The sequence below is a fragment of the Gracilinanus agilis genome, chromosome 3 (genome assembly GCF_016433145.1).
Source record: "Gracilinanus agilis isolate LMUSP501 chromosome 3, AgileGrace, whole genome shotgun sequence".
In the NCBI taxonomy this organism is placed as follows: Eukaryota; Metazoa; Chordata; class Mammalia; order Didelphimorphia; family Didelphidae; genus Gracilinanus; species Gracilinanus agilis.
This window is the reverse complement of record NC_058132.1, coordinates 622,616,046-622,631,724: the sequence shown is the minus strand read 5'-3', so window position 1 is coordinate 622,631,724 and position 15,679 is coordinate 622,616,046. Positions and strand designations below refer to the sequence as shown.

At 38.5% G+C, this 15,679-nt stretch overlaps 1 protein-coding gene across 1 annotated transcript in view; it reads left to right on the top strand.

The window, feature by feature from the left end:
• Positions 1–15,679, top strand: part of DOCK10 (dedicator of cytokinesis 10) — a 385,255-nt gene that overhangs the window by 171,258 nt on the left and 198,318 nt on the right. The window lies entirely within an intron of this gene.

Below are 15,679 nucleotides of genomic sequence, written 5' to 3'. Positions count from 1 at the left end.
ATGAAACCTATTCTTTATTTGGCAACTGTTTTGCACATAAGAAATGTGATTACATCTTGTGGACATTCCCATCCACTTAATGCCTTTGTCTGCTGGTCCAAACCACTGTGGCCACTGACCAGACCACTATTCGAAACTACTTCAATTCTTAATTCTAGCCTTGTGTTTAGCTCAAATCTGAATGTCAATTATCCCTCACTTTATTTGGGGGATTAAGTAGGAAGTGGCAGACTGGTCCAGTTATAACGGACTCTCCTTGAAATCAAGGGCACCCAGGATTCAGTTTCAGAGTCACATTCTCATCCTGAAACCATGGGCAAGCAGCTCAGGACCCCCAGGCAATTCCCTAAGATGATACATTTCAGGTGGTACTGTCAGTCTTCAGAGAGTTTACATACAGAGAGTTCCCTCTAAGGCTGAAATCACAGTTTTGGATACTCCCAATCCCTTAAAAAGGAAGAAAAAAATCTAGTATTAAGATAAAGTGGAATACAAAAGAATAAATGAAACAATTTCACAGATCATTTAGATTTGGAAGAGTCCTTTGAGAGTATCTATCCCCAGGCTCCTCCATCACTTCCTCCACTGTCATTTTGCTGGTAAGGAAATTAAAACCTAGAGGAGTAAATTGACTTGTCCCAAGGTCACAAAACTAGTTAATGACAGAACTGGGTCTAGAACTCCACCCTCTTATATCCTCTTCCAGAAGTCTAGTAGACAGATAAATACAAAAAGTTGAGGTGCTCTCCTAAATACCTAAATCCACTCTGTGTTCTCCATCTTATAATGGCTCATACATTTGTGTTTGGCACAGTTTGGGGGTTATCGCAAGCTAGAATGCACTTCCTTAGTTTGACCAAAATATATAGTACTTGAACTCTAATCTTAAGGTTTAACACAGTTAACACTCTCCCCACATCCTTGTTTTCATGTCTGAGACAAAAAAATAGAATCAGTCTTCCAGGGCAACTCCTTCTCTCAAAAACAAAACTAAGCACAAACAAAAGTATGTAAACGTGGGAAATGTTTCCTTTAGTCTACTTAACTATCTGATAAGTCCATAAAATCCTATTTTTGTACCCAGAAGGAAAAGGAAGAGGACTAAGATAATAGGATCACAAGACCTTGGATATAGAAGGGGAAGGAATTTCAGAGTTCAGCCAGTCCAACTGCCCCATTTGACAGATTTGTGCCTGAAACCCAGAAAAGTTAAGTGACTAAAGTGACCCAAGATCATCCCTTCCGGCAAAAATGGGATTTAAACTCAAATCACCTGACTCTGGGATTACTCTGTTTCCTACACCACCAGAAGGCACACACAATTCTTTGTCATCTTCCATCGTTCATTAAGCTGGAACAAACTGTCCCAGAGGACATTTTTATAGGTTTTGTGTGACTTTTCCTTCCCTAATTGATGTATGTGTAATATTTAAAGTTGAGCACAGGTCTTAGAATTTTATCGTTGCTTGTCAGAAGAATTTTATTGAATTGAATTTCTGACACTTGCTAGACTTTGTCACATAGCTTTGAAACAGAACACAACTAGCCACATTAACTCACATGATTTATTACTATGGAAACTTACTACTTCTTCACACTTCCTGGCTTTGTGACTGACTGAGCAAGTCATTGAATTTCTCTCTACCTCTTTCCCCATCTGTAAAATGAGGTTAATTATACTTAGAGTGCCTCCCTCCTGGTGTTGTTCAATCAATTCACAAGCACTTATTTTTTAAGCAATCAATCAATTAATTAATTATTTTGTTACATTAAAATTCCCAAGTATTTCCCTCCTCTCCCCTTGTTAGAGAAGACATCATCTGACAAAAAGGCCAAGTGCCTAGTACGTGCCAGACATTAGGCTGGGTGGTAAACATACAAGAAGAACAAAACAGCCCCTTTCCTCATAAGGTTAAGTTCTTCTGAGACTTTGTAAACTTTACAGCAGAATGTTAGTGTGAGCTGGTAATTTTATCACTTCTCCCACATAGCCATCTTAATATCTGTACTATATTCTTTTAGGAACTGTATATGGTGCTGGAAATAAAACACTGAACTTGGAGTCAAGAAAACCTGAGTTCAAATCCTGCCTTAGGCACTTAACTTGCAGGGTAACAGTGCAAGTCAGTACTTCTCTTGTTACTAAATAATAGCACCTCCTCCGTGAAATTGTTATAAAGATCAAAGGAGGTAACATATTATTTTGCAGACTTTTAAAGGTTCAATAAATGCATGCTATTCATATTACCATCATAGATCTTTAAGTTGATCATTTGGAATTAACAGCTAATTGTTATCAAATATCTATCATATTTTAAATCCCTTTACCACAGCGGAGGTCAAATCTTAACTCAAATTAGTCAACTGAAATAAAAAAGATGACTTTGAGTCTTTATTAAGTACAAAGGCATCTTCATGTGTGTTTCTCCTGACTTTCTGAGAATATGCTTTGGAGTCTATGGCAAGAAGACTGTTCTCTGACTTCCCGATGCAGTCCTCTAGTCCTTTCTAACTGCCTGGCATGTAATAGAAACATAATAAATGCTAGTTAATTAACTGATGGGGAGCTGCTTGACCTGACTGTTAGTTCCTGTTGTTACATGCACATCTGGAAAGAACTGGGCAGAGAAGTAGTAGGAGTAGGAGTAGGAGTAGGAGTAGGAGTAGGAATGATAATAATAATAATGTAAGTAGGATGTTTTTAATGCCCAGTGTGTGCCAGGCAGTGTTAATCACTATACAAATATTATCTCATTTGATCCTCATAACAACCTTGGCAGACAGGTTCTATTATCTCCTTTTACAGCTGAGGAAACTGAGGCAGAGACTGGCATGCTCAAATCACACAGCTGATAAGTGTGTGAGGTCAGATTTGAACCCAGGTTTTCCTAATTCCAGGCCCAGTACTCTATCCACTGGGCCACCTTTCAGATTAATCATAAGAAAGCATATAACATCTGGGATATCTATACCCATCCTGTGGAAGGCAGTAGTTAGATGGTTTATATAAGAGACTGCTCCATTCCTCCATGGCAGAAATTACCAGGTTTCTCCATCTCCCTGAATATTTTTGTGGATCTAGTCTCCAACCCAAAAATTGGGGAACTGCCTGATTCTATAAGTACCATGATTTCAGTTACTAAACAGCAACACCATGTAGCGGGTCTTAACTCATTGATTTACTTATTAAATCAATGCCTCTGATGCTTACAAAGTAAATGGAATTATCCTAAGTGATGTGGGACTTGGAGGCAGAATGATGATACCATAGGACTAAAATCAAAAGCACATGGGTGATTACTTATAAGCTAATGTAGACAAAGAAGGTAAAATGATGGGATCACTCTAAGGGTAAGAGATTTCGTGCTGTGTTTATGAACAATCTAAATATATATTTTTCTGCTATATTAGACAACTACTTTAAGAATGATGATATAAGCATTCTCTTAGATTTCTGTTTTAGGGACATCATGATTTTGGATGGATGATAATTAGAGACTTTGATGATTTTAGCTTTCTCTGGCTTCCTTCAAATCCCAACTAAAATTTCATCTTCTTTAGGAAGCCTTTTTCCAACCCCTCTTAACTTCAGTGCCTTCCCTTTGTTAATTATTTCCTTTTTATCCTGCATATTAACCTTCTTTGTATATATATTTGTTTCCATATAGTCTCTCCCTTTGGATTCTAAACCTTTTGATGGTATCTTACCATCTTACTGTCTTTTGACCTCTTTTTTGTATCTCCAGCACTTAGCATAGAGCTTTCCACATAGTAGGCACTTATTGAATTTTAATTGATTGATAATCTGCTAAGACAGAATGAGTGAAGTACAACAGTATTTTGCTATCAGCTTCTATTTTCCTTATGTGCCATCCTCATTTGTGATTTTGTTCAAGAGAAAGATGATATAATCCTCCATTGCTGGAGGAGTTGGTGAATTACTGGAGAAGCTTTCATTTTTGGCATGTAATATTTTGTATTATGGTTCCTCCATGTTGAAAGGTTGTCACATGGTGGACACATGGTCATATGGTTATCATGGTCATAGTTTTGGATAACTAACTGTTGGAAAGCTTTGAGGACAGACTTTTCTGTATAACTCCAGAAGACAGAACTCAAAGCAATGGGTGGATGTTGGGAAAAAAAAGGTAAATTTCAGGCTGGATGTCAATGTAAGAGTGGTTTTGACCTCATCCTTAAATCAAGAAAAACTTCCTAAACAGTGAATCTTTCAACAAGAGGAATGGACTACTAAGGAAGGTGGCTGGGTTTCCTCTCACTGGAGGTCTTTAAGCAAAATTTGAACAATCAGTTATTAATTATATTGTTTCATGCTAGGCACATAGTAGGTGATAAATAAACCTGTTTTCATTTCTTCGTATTGTGTGGGGAATTCTTTTTCAGGTGTCATTGTGTGCTTCCCTTGAGTCTCTGTAATTCTGATTTTATATATTTTTCTATCCCTCAATTAATTTGTAAGCTTCATGAGGAGAGGTTCATGCTATCACTTTATACTAATTGTTTCCTTTTCTGGACGTTCATTAGCCAACTCTTTACAATGTCTATCTCCCCCAGCACCAAAAACAGTAATCTTTACAGAGTAAGAACTTCAATGTTGGTTGATTGAATTCATACCCAAGAGAGCAAACCAGGGAGTATCAGTAGGAGTATCAAGTCAGGACAACTATCCTAAGTCTATCGATAGTGTCTCTTTTAGAAAAGATGAGTAAAATGGATCAGAATATTGTTTACTTCATTTGTGCTCTGTTACATAGAAAATGTTATTCTACTTTGACATAGTATAGTCTAACTTCTATTTCCATTATGATTCTAGAAACACTTGGTTGGAATTATTATGCAAAGGCTCTCCCAATAGGATTTAATTGTAAACAACAGTGAGAAAACCAAAATTTACATAATTTTGGTTGCCTCTTACCTTTCTTTTTCAGGTTGTTGATAACAAAAGATCGGTGGTAAATAAATTCACAAATAGTTCTGCAAAGTTGCCTGATATGACCTAAATGTACATTTGAAATAGTAAGGAAATATGAAGAGAAGAAAAAAATGACTAAAGTATTCACAATGTCAGCAAATCTCAGAATTAGAAGGGACGTCAGAGGTCATTGACTCCAACCCATACTTGATTAAGGGCAGGTAGGTGGCACAGTGGATAGAGCCCCAGGCCTGGACTTAGGAAGAATCATCTTCTTGAGTTCAAATCTGGCCTCAGACACTTACTAGCTATGTGCCTCTGGGCAAGTCAGTTAACCCTGTTTGCCACAATTTCCTCATCTGTAAAATTAGCTGGAAAAGGAAATGGAAAACTACGCCAATATCTTTGCCCCCAAATGGGGTCACAAAGATTCAGACATGACTGAACAGCAAAAACAACAATTCCTGACCAAGGAAACCCTTGACCGCACAACCAAGTAGTGGTCTTTATTTAACGGCCTCCAGTAAAAGAGGAAGCAAAAAACTCCTAATGCAGTTTATTTCATTCTTGGGTAACTAAGCATTGGAAGATTTGTTCTTATTTCACACTAAAACCTGCTTCTCTTCCACTTCTATCCATTGCTTCCAATTCCAGAACCAATCAGAACAAAGCTAATTCTTCTTCCATGCCGTAGCACCTCTAATTCAGGATGTCCCAAAGTTTTAGTGTGGTTTTGAGTTTTAATAGCTTAAAAGTTAATAGCTTGAGGCAGCGAGGTGGCTCATTAGATAGGGAACCAGGCTTCGAGATAGGCAGTACAGGGTTAAAATCAGACCTCAGACACATCCTAGCTGTGTGACCCTAGGTAAGTCACTTCACCCCCATTGCCTAGCTCTTACTGCTTTTCTGCCTTGGAACCAATACACAGTATTGATTCTAAGATGGAAGGAAAGGTTTTCTTTTTTTAAACTTAATAGCTAAAAGTAAAACAGTTAACACTTAAAACCACATTAAGACTCATGGTGCTCCTTGTATTTAAAGAAAGCTGCTTGAGTCCACTAGGTCTTATCTAGGTTAAATATTCTCAGTTCCTTGAATCTATTCTCTTATGGCATGATTTCAAGGTACTGCACTATCTTTCTCACCTTTTTTCTTGATGACTTCAACCCTAAAATGCAATTCCAAGTATTGAGAACAATTCCCCAGATGTAGCTTCAACAGAGCAGATTACATTGGGACTATTCTGTGCCCAGACCTGGACCCTGTAGCCATCTTCTTGCTTTTGAGGACACATTAACATAGAAGTCAAAACTGAAGATCTATATGAAATTTGCAATCCACAAAAGTCCCCAGAATTTTTTAGACAATTGCTGTTTAGCCAGACTTTCCATATCTTTTGCTTGAAACTATATTTGTTTTTTTTTTTTGTATTTTTGCTTGTTTGTTTTTTTAAACCCTTCCCTTCCCTCTTAGAATCCTTACTGGGTATTGGTTCTAAGGCAGAAGAGCGGTAAGGGCTGCTATGTAAAGGATGGCAGCATGGAATCCCTGCAAAATACAGGGTCAGCCTCACCCAGAATTCCAGGGGACCCCCCTGGAGAACTTTGGGTGAGGGGACAGTTGAGAAGGGTTTAGACAGTTGCTTTCTGGGGGTTGAGGTGAGCAGATCACTGCTTACTGCTCCTGACTTGGGGGTTTCACCTGAAAGGGCCATTGTGGCTAAGCTATCAAGGTTTCTACTCAGGAGTTAGCCTGCTTAGCAGGATTGGTCCTTACCACATCAATACAACAATTATTTAGTGATTTAGTGATTAGAAATATTCACTATTAGCAAGAGAGCCAGTTTAGCCAAAGGCCCTTCACCCCCTCCTGTGAGGGGGAAGGGCAGTTTCAACCTAACAGATCAGAGTTACCCTTTTTCCTCATCCTAAACCTAATTACCCCCTCTAGCTTTTCCCTTTCCTTCTTAATATAAGCTTTACCTACAATATCTGTGCCTGGGAATTATTTGGGGCTATTCATAGCTCATAGTTATCACCTAGCTTGAATTCTCTCAGCTTCTAGTCTTAAGAAGATCAGATCCATCTCAGTCCTCAACATTTAGATAACTAGCTTCTACTATTCCTCTATCAGACCTGTGGGGAATATAAGTTAAAGAAAGGGAACATCATTGAAGTTCAGCTTCAACAGAAACTTACCAGAAGTACCTCAGTCAGTCTCCATTATCCCAACTGAAAATCAACTGCTTGGGGGGAGGGGTTTGAGAGTCAGGAGTGTCTAACCCCCTCCCTTCTCACTGAAGCCTGTCAATCTGTGTCTGTGTCTTGGAGGTTACTGGCCCTGGAATAATTATCTGCTTCCCCAAAATATCTGTTATTATCAACATAACAGTTTTGGCCAGCCAGCCTATGATTTTTACTCTAGAACCTAGTGGGGAAGGGATATAAATATGGCCAGTATGATCAATAGGGCAGTTGTTACTTTAGGGTGCTCTGGGGTCTTGCTGTATGGGATTTGGTAGACTTGTGCCACATTTTGGCTTATCACAGTTCCCAAATTTTTCAAAAGGGTGATAGAGATCTATGACACTTACCTTTGGCTAACGATAACAGTGGGTGATGCCTTGGCTTATGTACCATCAGGGATAGCCATAACTGCAACTTGCTTTGGGGCCCTAATGATTTTGAGGAAGGTACTGGCTTTCACATTTGGAAAGGCTGAACTTACTAACCCGGTTGTAGAACAAATGTTAGAACACATGAAGATATTGATAGAGATAAACAAACAGATCAGAGAAGGGAAGGAATTAGATGCCAAGACGATTATGCAATTGGAAATAATAGAGAATATGGTCACAACAAAGAAGGGGGGTGAGATAAAGCAACAGATTAAAAATGAAGGCCCAGAACAGCAAGAAGTTGCAGGGGCAGAAGCAACTCCTGTAACTATCCTTCAGATAACAGATAGGACAATTGTGCAATGAGATGCTGGAATCATTCATGTAAAGGGCTACAAACCTTTTACTGGGGGAGGGGGATCTAGAAATTTTAAAAAAGAGGTTCCCCCAGTTTTTTGTAAATCCACACAAGGCAATCAAGGAATTTCAAAGGGCAGTCAGGCTTTACAATCCGAATTTCGAGGACATAGAACTCCTGTTATCAGAATTGTTTACCCCTAGCAAGAAAGCAAAGTTTATCGCTGAAACGAGGAGCAATCCCAATCTTGCATCATGGCCAGAACATCATCAGGATCTGGAGCTTTCGTCCCATGCCAATATCTCATACCTTAGGAGGTGCAGGGAGGACTTGGCAGAAGCAATGAGGCTTCATGCCAGAAGATCGAATGCATGGGGCTCTTTTGAAAAGTTGAGGCAGGGGGAGGAAGAACACCCGAGTATTTGTCTAAACAGATTGTTGGAGGCTGGGGAGACTATCCTGGGTTTTAGGGACATGACTGCTGAGGACAACATTCAGCATGTCAGAAGGCAATTTGTAAAGGGGAGTCTGAACTACATCCAGACATATTTTAAACTACATTACCCACAATGGGAGACCATGCCCATTGAGGAGTTGAGGAGGACAGCTGCTTATGTCCATGACTCCAGGGATAGTGAATCTAAACCATCTAAGGCCTCTGATAAAGATCGGGAGATTGATGAGCTCAAAAAGCAATTGAAGGAAGCTCAGAATAACAACATACTGGGTATTGGTTCTAAGGCAGAAGAGCAGTAAGGGCTAGGCAATGGGGGTTAAGTGACTTGCCCAGGGTCACACAGCTAGAAAGTGTCTTAGGCCAGATTTGAACCCAGGAATTCCCATCTCTGGGCCTGACTCTCAATCCACTGAGCAACCCAGCTGCCCCCCTTTATTTTTTTACTCAAGTATAAAAACATATTTATCCCTAACAAATTGTATCTTACTAGATTGGGCCCAAGATTTGGGCCTATTAAGAGCTTTCAAGAATTTTAATTATGTTATCCAAAATGATTGCCATCTTTCCTACTCTGAGGTCATGTGCATACTTGATCTGCAGGTCATTGATGACCTTCAAGGCGATAAAGATGTCAACTAACACACTCCCAAGCACACATCCTTGGATCACACCAACAGACAATTCCCTCCAACTTAGCATTGAACCATTCATTGTAGATCTTGGGGTACAAGCATTCAACCCAAATTTAACTCATATAACTATTGTTTTCTAGCCTGTACCTCTCCATCTCAACTATAGGAATGGCATGGAGAATGTCCAATTTTCTGATAAAACAAGTAAATTCTTTCAGTAGACTAGTAACTCTCAAAAGGGGAGCAAAGTTAGACTGTTTCATTCTGTTCTCTTCAAAGTCATGCTGAATCTTTATAATCACCAGTTCGTTTTTTAAGATTCTCAATAACCATTACTTTAATGATACATTTTAGAATTTTGTCAATAATCAAACACCCTGAGAGCTGCGGACTCCACTCTTAACTTTTTTTGAAACTGGACTTTTCCCTTCCATTGCATCTCTTTCAGTTCCCATAATCTTTCAAAAATCACTGACAGCAGCTCAGCAATTCCATTTGCTAGACCTTTTCATATCCTGGATGTGGTTCAACTGGCTCTGCATTTTGAAGCTAGGAATGTTCTTTTTTTTTTTGAGGGAAGCTAGATGTTCTCTTTCTATCACCCTACTTATTTCAGGGGTTTCAACTCTATATTAGTCATTTTTATTGTTTCCAATCCAAATATTATCCTTCTTGCCAGAGAAAACAAAACCAGAACAAAATTGGGGTATCTTTGTCTAGTTGGTACAGGAGATAGAGTGCTGAGTATGGCTCAAAGAAGATCTGAGTTCAAATTTGACTTCAGACTCTTACTATGTGACCCTGAGCAACTCACTTAACCACTGCCTATCTCAGTTTCCTCAACTGTAAAATTAGGCTCAAAACAGCATCCACTTCCCATGGCTGTTGTGAGGACCAAATGAGATATTTACAGTGATTGGCACCTCGGTGCTCAATAAATGCTTGTTCCTTTCCCCACTCCATTATCAGCTACCATTCCAAACAAGAGGCATATTTTTTCTTCAATCTTCCTCTTTTTTCCATTATAATTTAAAAGCAAACAAATGAACAACCTTTTTTGTTGTCCTTAATTTTCCTTGCCAATTTCAGTTTAAGCTTGGCTTTAACATTCCTGACATCATTCTTACAGGGCAAAGGTAAGCGTTCATATTCATTCTTACATTCATCTTATACATCTCTTCAATCAATCAATCACCATATTCTAATTAATCACTATGTGCCAGCCACTTGTGCCAGGGGCTTGGGTTACAAATACAATGAATGCAACCATGAACAAAAGGACCAGAATGACAATGAGTCCCTTAAAAAGCAGAGATACCAACTTTACCAGATTTGCAGATATTAACTGTTGCTAGAGATTTAATGAAGGTATGAACTATGGAAAGAACTGCTGGTCACATATCAGCTCTCCCTGGAGAGCATCAGCAATGTCTTCTTCAGATATGAAAAGTCCCACTACTCAGCAGAAGGACTAACTACATTATGGAATTCTAGCAATCTGTAACTAAGCAGCATCTTCTTTTCTTAGAAACTGCTAGGATTCTACTGTTTGGGATGACTATAACTTTCAATGGCTTGATTTTGAGAGGAATCAGATTACTGACTTGAAAATGTAACAGTGACAAGTTTTGTATGTTAAAAATAAGCAGCAAAAGGGAATTCTAGTACTGAGATTCCTGAGTCATTCTATAGGAGGAAGGAGAATGACTTCATTTTTTTAACCAGTAGAGTGACATATTCCTGGGGCTTTTCCTCCCTCCTGCTTTTCCTCTTGATTCATGGTGTAATGGTATAGCTCACTTTCCTTCTGATTTTTCTACTTCTGCAACTGGAAAATAAGCTGTAAAAGGTGTACTGAGCTCACAGATGTTAACAATATTGATTATTTTGCAAATATGTTAACTTAGAGCTAGTTAATTTCTTAGAGATAGTTTTATAACAAGTACCAGTTAGAGAATGTTGACTATATTTAGGCTGTTGACTATTATAGGTTGTGTCCATTAGAACATGGGAAGAGTAAGGTAGTATCATGGAATACTCAGTGATCTGTAAGGGACTTCCCAGGTCATGTAATCCAATCCTCTCATTTAACAGATGAGCTAACTGATACCAGAGAGGTTGTTAAGTGGCTTGTCTACAACTCAGTAACTAGGAAGTGACAAAGCCAGAGTTCTAAGCTTCATAAACAAAATCCATTTGGCCAGATACTTCCAGGTTGTGAGTTTCTCCTAGGCAACAAGTTGGGCAATTTGGAAATAAGCATTAATTTTTTTTCTCTAACTCCTCTGTATAGCTCTTTTAAAATTAGCACTAGATTGAAGTAAAAGCACCCAGAGAAGATTAAATTGTTTATAGGCCACTCCAAAGTACCTTTTTGAGCAATTCAATGAACTATTAAGTGCCTACTATTTGTCAAACAATGTACCAGACATGAGGAATTCAAAAAATGATTAATGAAACAGTCCTTGCCTTCAGGGAGGTTACAATTCAAAGTATTTATTGAGTACCTTCTATGTAGGCTATTGAGTAGACTCTTTGAGGCAGCACAGCTAGAAGATAAGAAGATACAAAATAAAATGTTGACAATAGTCCTATCCCTTCAGCTAAACATACACAAACAATTAAAGATCAAGAAAATAAATAGAATGATGTGGTTAGGCTAAATGATCTCTAAGTTTCTTCTAGCTCTAAAAGAAATCGGTTAACCAAATAATAGGTTAGAGTAATGAAAAATATGGTAAAAGTTGAGAGAATAGAGAATTCAATGTGGATTGGAAGAGTTGAGGTAAGGATGGAACTTAAAGTAAACATTGAATAATGGGAAGGGAAATAAGATTTAAAAATCTGAGGAAAGGGAAGAGCACATTCCTTATAGAAGGAATAAAAAAGACTAAAATCATAGGCATGAAAATGAGCAAGCCAGTAGAAAGGTGTTTTTGCAGCAGCCCAGTGAGTATGCTACAGTATAATCTTACATAGCCGAGTCTTGGGGATTCTCCCCTCATGAGATCAAGAAACCTCCTACTCTGAAAGCCTTCTGATAGACCTTCCTGATATTATATCTTTGGGCTTTATGAGCTCCAAACATTATGTGAATTTATTAGCATTTCCTTGAGTTAACGTACCACTTTTCTCCCAAAGAACCCTAGATTTTGATGACAGTGATGACCATTCCTATTATCTTCATATCTCTGGGAGGACGTGAGAGACAATGGTATAACAGCAAGCCAAGAGGTGAACTTGGGTTCCTCAGCTCTCAGTCTTCTGAGATGGATACAAGAGCAAAATGTTGAAAAAGTCCTAGCTGCTGTAGAATATTTCTTGGCCAAATTATCTTGGTTCGTATTTCATTTAGTGTTAGCGGCTTATTGTTTTACATGTGATTTTTTTTGGTATTCAATAAATTATTACAAAGTACCGATTTAAAAATAGTGACATTTATATAACACTCTGCAAAATACTTTTTTTTTCCTCTCTGTGTCATGACCTTGCAAGATGTGCCCATTTTGCAGATGAGGAAGTTGTGACTTAGAGAAATTTATTCGACTTGCCCATTCACACAAAGTGGAGGTTCTGAAGTCAAGACTTGAACCCAGATCCTCTGGCTCTAAGACCAATGCTCTTTCTATTATGTCATGATGTTTCTCAAATCAAAATAAAATAATAGTGATAATGATGCCTAATGTTAACATAGAATTTTAAGACTTAAAAAGTTTTTTACATAGGTTATCTGATTTGATGCTCTCAATGACCTTGTAAGGAAGAGCAGGTGCTATTTTTAGCCCCATGTTTAGATGAGGAAACAGAGGTAGGGAGAATTTAAATGATTTTTCTAGGGCTAAATGGCCTTCAAACTCAGGTTTTCCTGGACTCCAAATCTAGAAATGATCATCTAAGTGGCTTTCTTAACAGGAAATATCAGTGTCTCTGAACTGAAAGTGCTAACCAAAAGTAAATTTAAATCAAGAGTGAAGCTGTGATCTGAGCTTAAATAGTTTCCTCATTTCACATTCTTTGACTTCTCAAGCAAAACATGAAAGACAGCTTTAAACACCATCATTTGCTCCCACTCTTCGAACAACTGTAGTTTATAATATCAGAGGAAGCCTTCTCAGGCCTGGTGTGGAAAGTAGGAAGAGAGGAAGAGAGAAACAAGCAAACAAGCGGCCTTTCCTCATGGGCAACAATGGTTCTCTGGCCAGCTGAGAAACAGCCATGACATGTTTGGAATGAAATCTTATCTAACCATCTCAATCAGAAGACATGCTGTGTGTGACAAAGACTCTCAACACAAACACTAGGACAAGGGGAGAAGACAATAAATTGACAAGAGAGAGCTGGAAAAGATCTAGATTGTAATCATTTCAAAGGCAGATGCAAAGAGCTTTCATTTAACTGAATAAAATATGATCCTCTCTGTCTCTGTCTCTTTCTGCCTCTTTCTTCTCTCTGTCTCTCTTTTTCCTTTCTGTCTTTGTCTGTCTGCCTCTCTCTCTTTTCATCTATCTATTTATGTCTCTGTCTATCTCTCTGTGCCTTTATTGTCTCTACCTTTCTGTCTCTGTCTTTCTCTGACTTTCTCTTTTTCTTTCTTCTGTCTCTCTGTCTCTGACTCTTTACCTTTGTCTTTGTCTCTTTGTCTGCCTCTGCATCTCTGTATGTCTGTGTCTCCTTTCCTCTCTGTTTCTTTATCCTTGTCTCTCTTAGACACTCTATCTTTTTGTCTCACTCTTTGTCTTCATCTCTCTGCCATTCTCTTTTCTGTCTTTCTGTTTCTCTTTTTATCTGTCTCCCAATGTCTCTCTGTGTCTCTGTCTGTCTGTCTGTCTCTCTCCCTCCCTCCCTCCTTTCCTCGCTCTCTCCTCTTTCTTCTTTAATTCTCTCCCCCAAAGAGGAACCAGGCTTAAGTTTCAGTATAGCCCATGACCTGCTTTATATCCACTGAGCCATTTTAATTATCAGCCAAAGAGTTTATAACACAGAACAGGAAGTCTGTTGTGGCCAAGGCAGTTTCTAGTGGTCAGAAAGCATCCAGTTCTCAGAAAAGCAATTCTTTGCAATCTTATTAATACTGTTAACAAATTTCTCTGCAGGCTTAACCTTTTCCTGCCTCAATTTCTGAGAGCTATTTAAAAAGCCTGAAAAGCCATGAAAATGTTGCCCTGATCCTGAAATCATGGCTTCCTTATAGCTGAGGCAAATGCTGCTGTCCCTACCTACACACAAAAATAAATAAATAAATAAGCTATGAGCTTTTGTGTTGCTCATTCCTTTATTTTAGGCTTCTTTGTGTTCTGGGCAAGAGATTAAATGCCCAGTAATTGCATGTATACAGTAAAAGAACAGCCCTTCCTCGCACAGATAGCCCGTGGGCGTGCCTCTCTTCTGTGGCTGTTAGTCTGTAGAAACACAACCTTATTTGATAAGTACTAATCATTCTGAAACAGATATGGCCACTGCACATCTAATGAGGCAGCCCCATAGAAAGGAGGATGTGGTCTTCAGCTCCCAAATCTAAGAGGATGCGTTCTGAATAGGAACCATCTATCCTTGCAGCTTACTGACAAGGCTCATGTCCTCAGGATCCAGAGGCTTCTAAGAAGAGAAGGCTGCAGGGCTGACAGAAGGGAGCAGATTCTGAAGCAAAGGAAACAGGGTCCTTCAGCTGGTGCCCTGTTAAGTTGTATTCTTGAAAAGTAATAAATCTATATTATTGTTGACTACAAGATTGAATTATGAACTACAATAATGGCTCTGTGTTACTGTAACACTTTACCAGGACTCAAATCAAATGTCTGGCAAATGTATCCATAATAGATGGATCCATAATACATAGATGAATCGGTGGATTGAGACCCAGGTCTAAAGACAGGAAATCCTGGCTTCAAACTAGCACAAGACACTTCCTAACTGAAGTGTCTTGGGCAAGTCACTTAGCCCCCATTGCCTAGCCTTTACTACTCTTCTACCTTGGAACCAATATACAGTATTGTATATTGACAGAAAGTAAGGGTTGAGGATGGGGGAGAGGCATCCTAAGAGGACAAAGCTCATGACCTTTAATTTTTAAAACCATCACATTCCATCTTAAGATCAAAACTGAGTATTGGTTCCAAGGTAGAAGATTAGCTAGGGATAAGTGACTTACCTAGGGTCACATAGCTATGAAGTATTTGAAGTCAAATTTGAACTCAGGACCTCCTGGCTCTCTATCCACTAAACTACCTCCCTGTGCCATCTCATACATATTTCATTTAGGAAGAGTCCTCCTAGATTCATAATCAGAAACTATTTAATCCTATTTTACATATGTTCCTAACACTTGCTTATCTGCTTCCTAAAACCATAAAAAGTGAGAAGTAGCAAATTAGAAAAGAAACAGGAGCTGCTATTAGTAGCACATTTAGAGACAGTGAATAGCGACAGTTCTAATAGCCTGACAGTGACAAAGATGTTACAGATAATAGACTCAAAGCTATCACTATATTATATTTCAGAACCATGATTGATATTTATTGTGATGTCACCAAAAATGTTAGACAACATTCTACTTTATTTAGGAAATAAGTTATAGTTTAGGAATATTTCTCTCCAAAAGGTTATTTTTTTTAATTGCTGCTTAAATGGATAAGCCTTCAACTATCCAAAAATAAATCAACATCTGAGTTTTCTGCAAATCTGA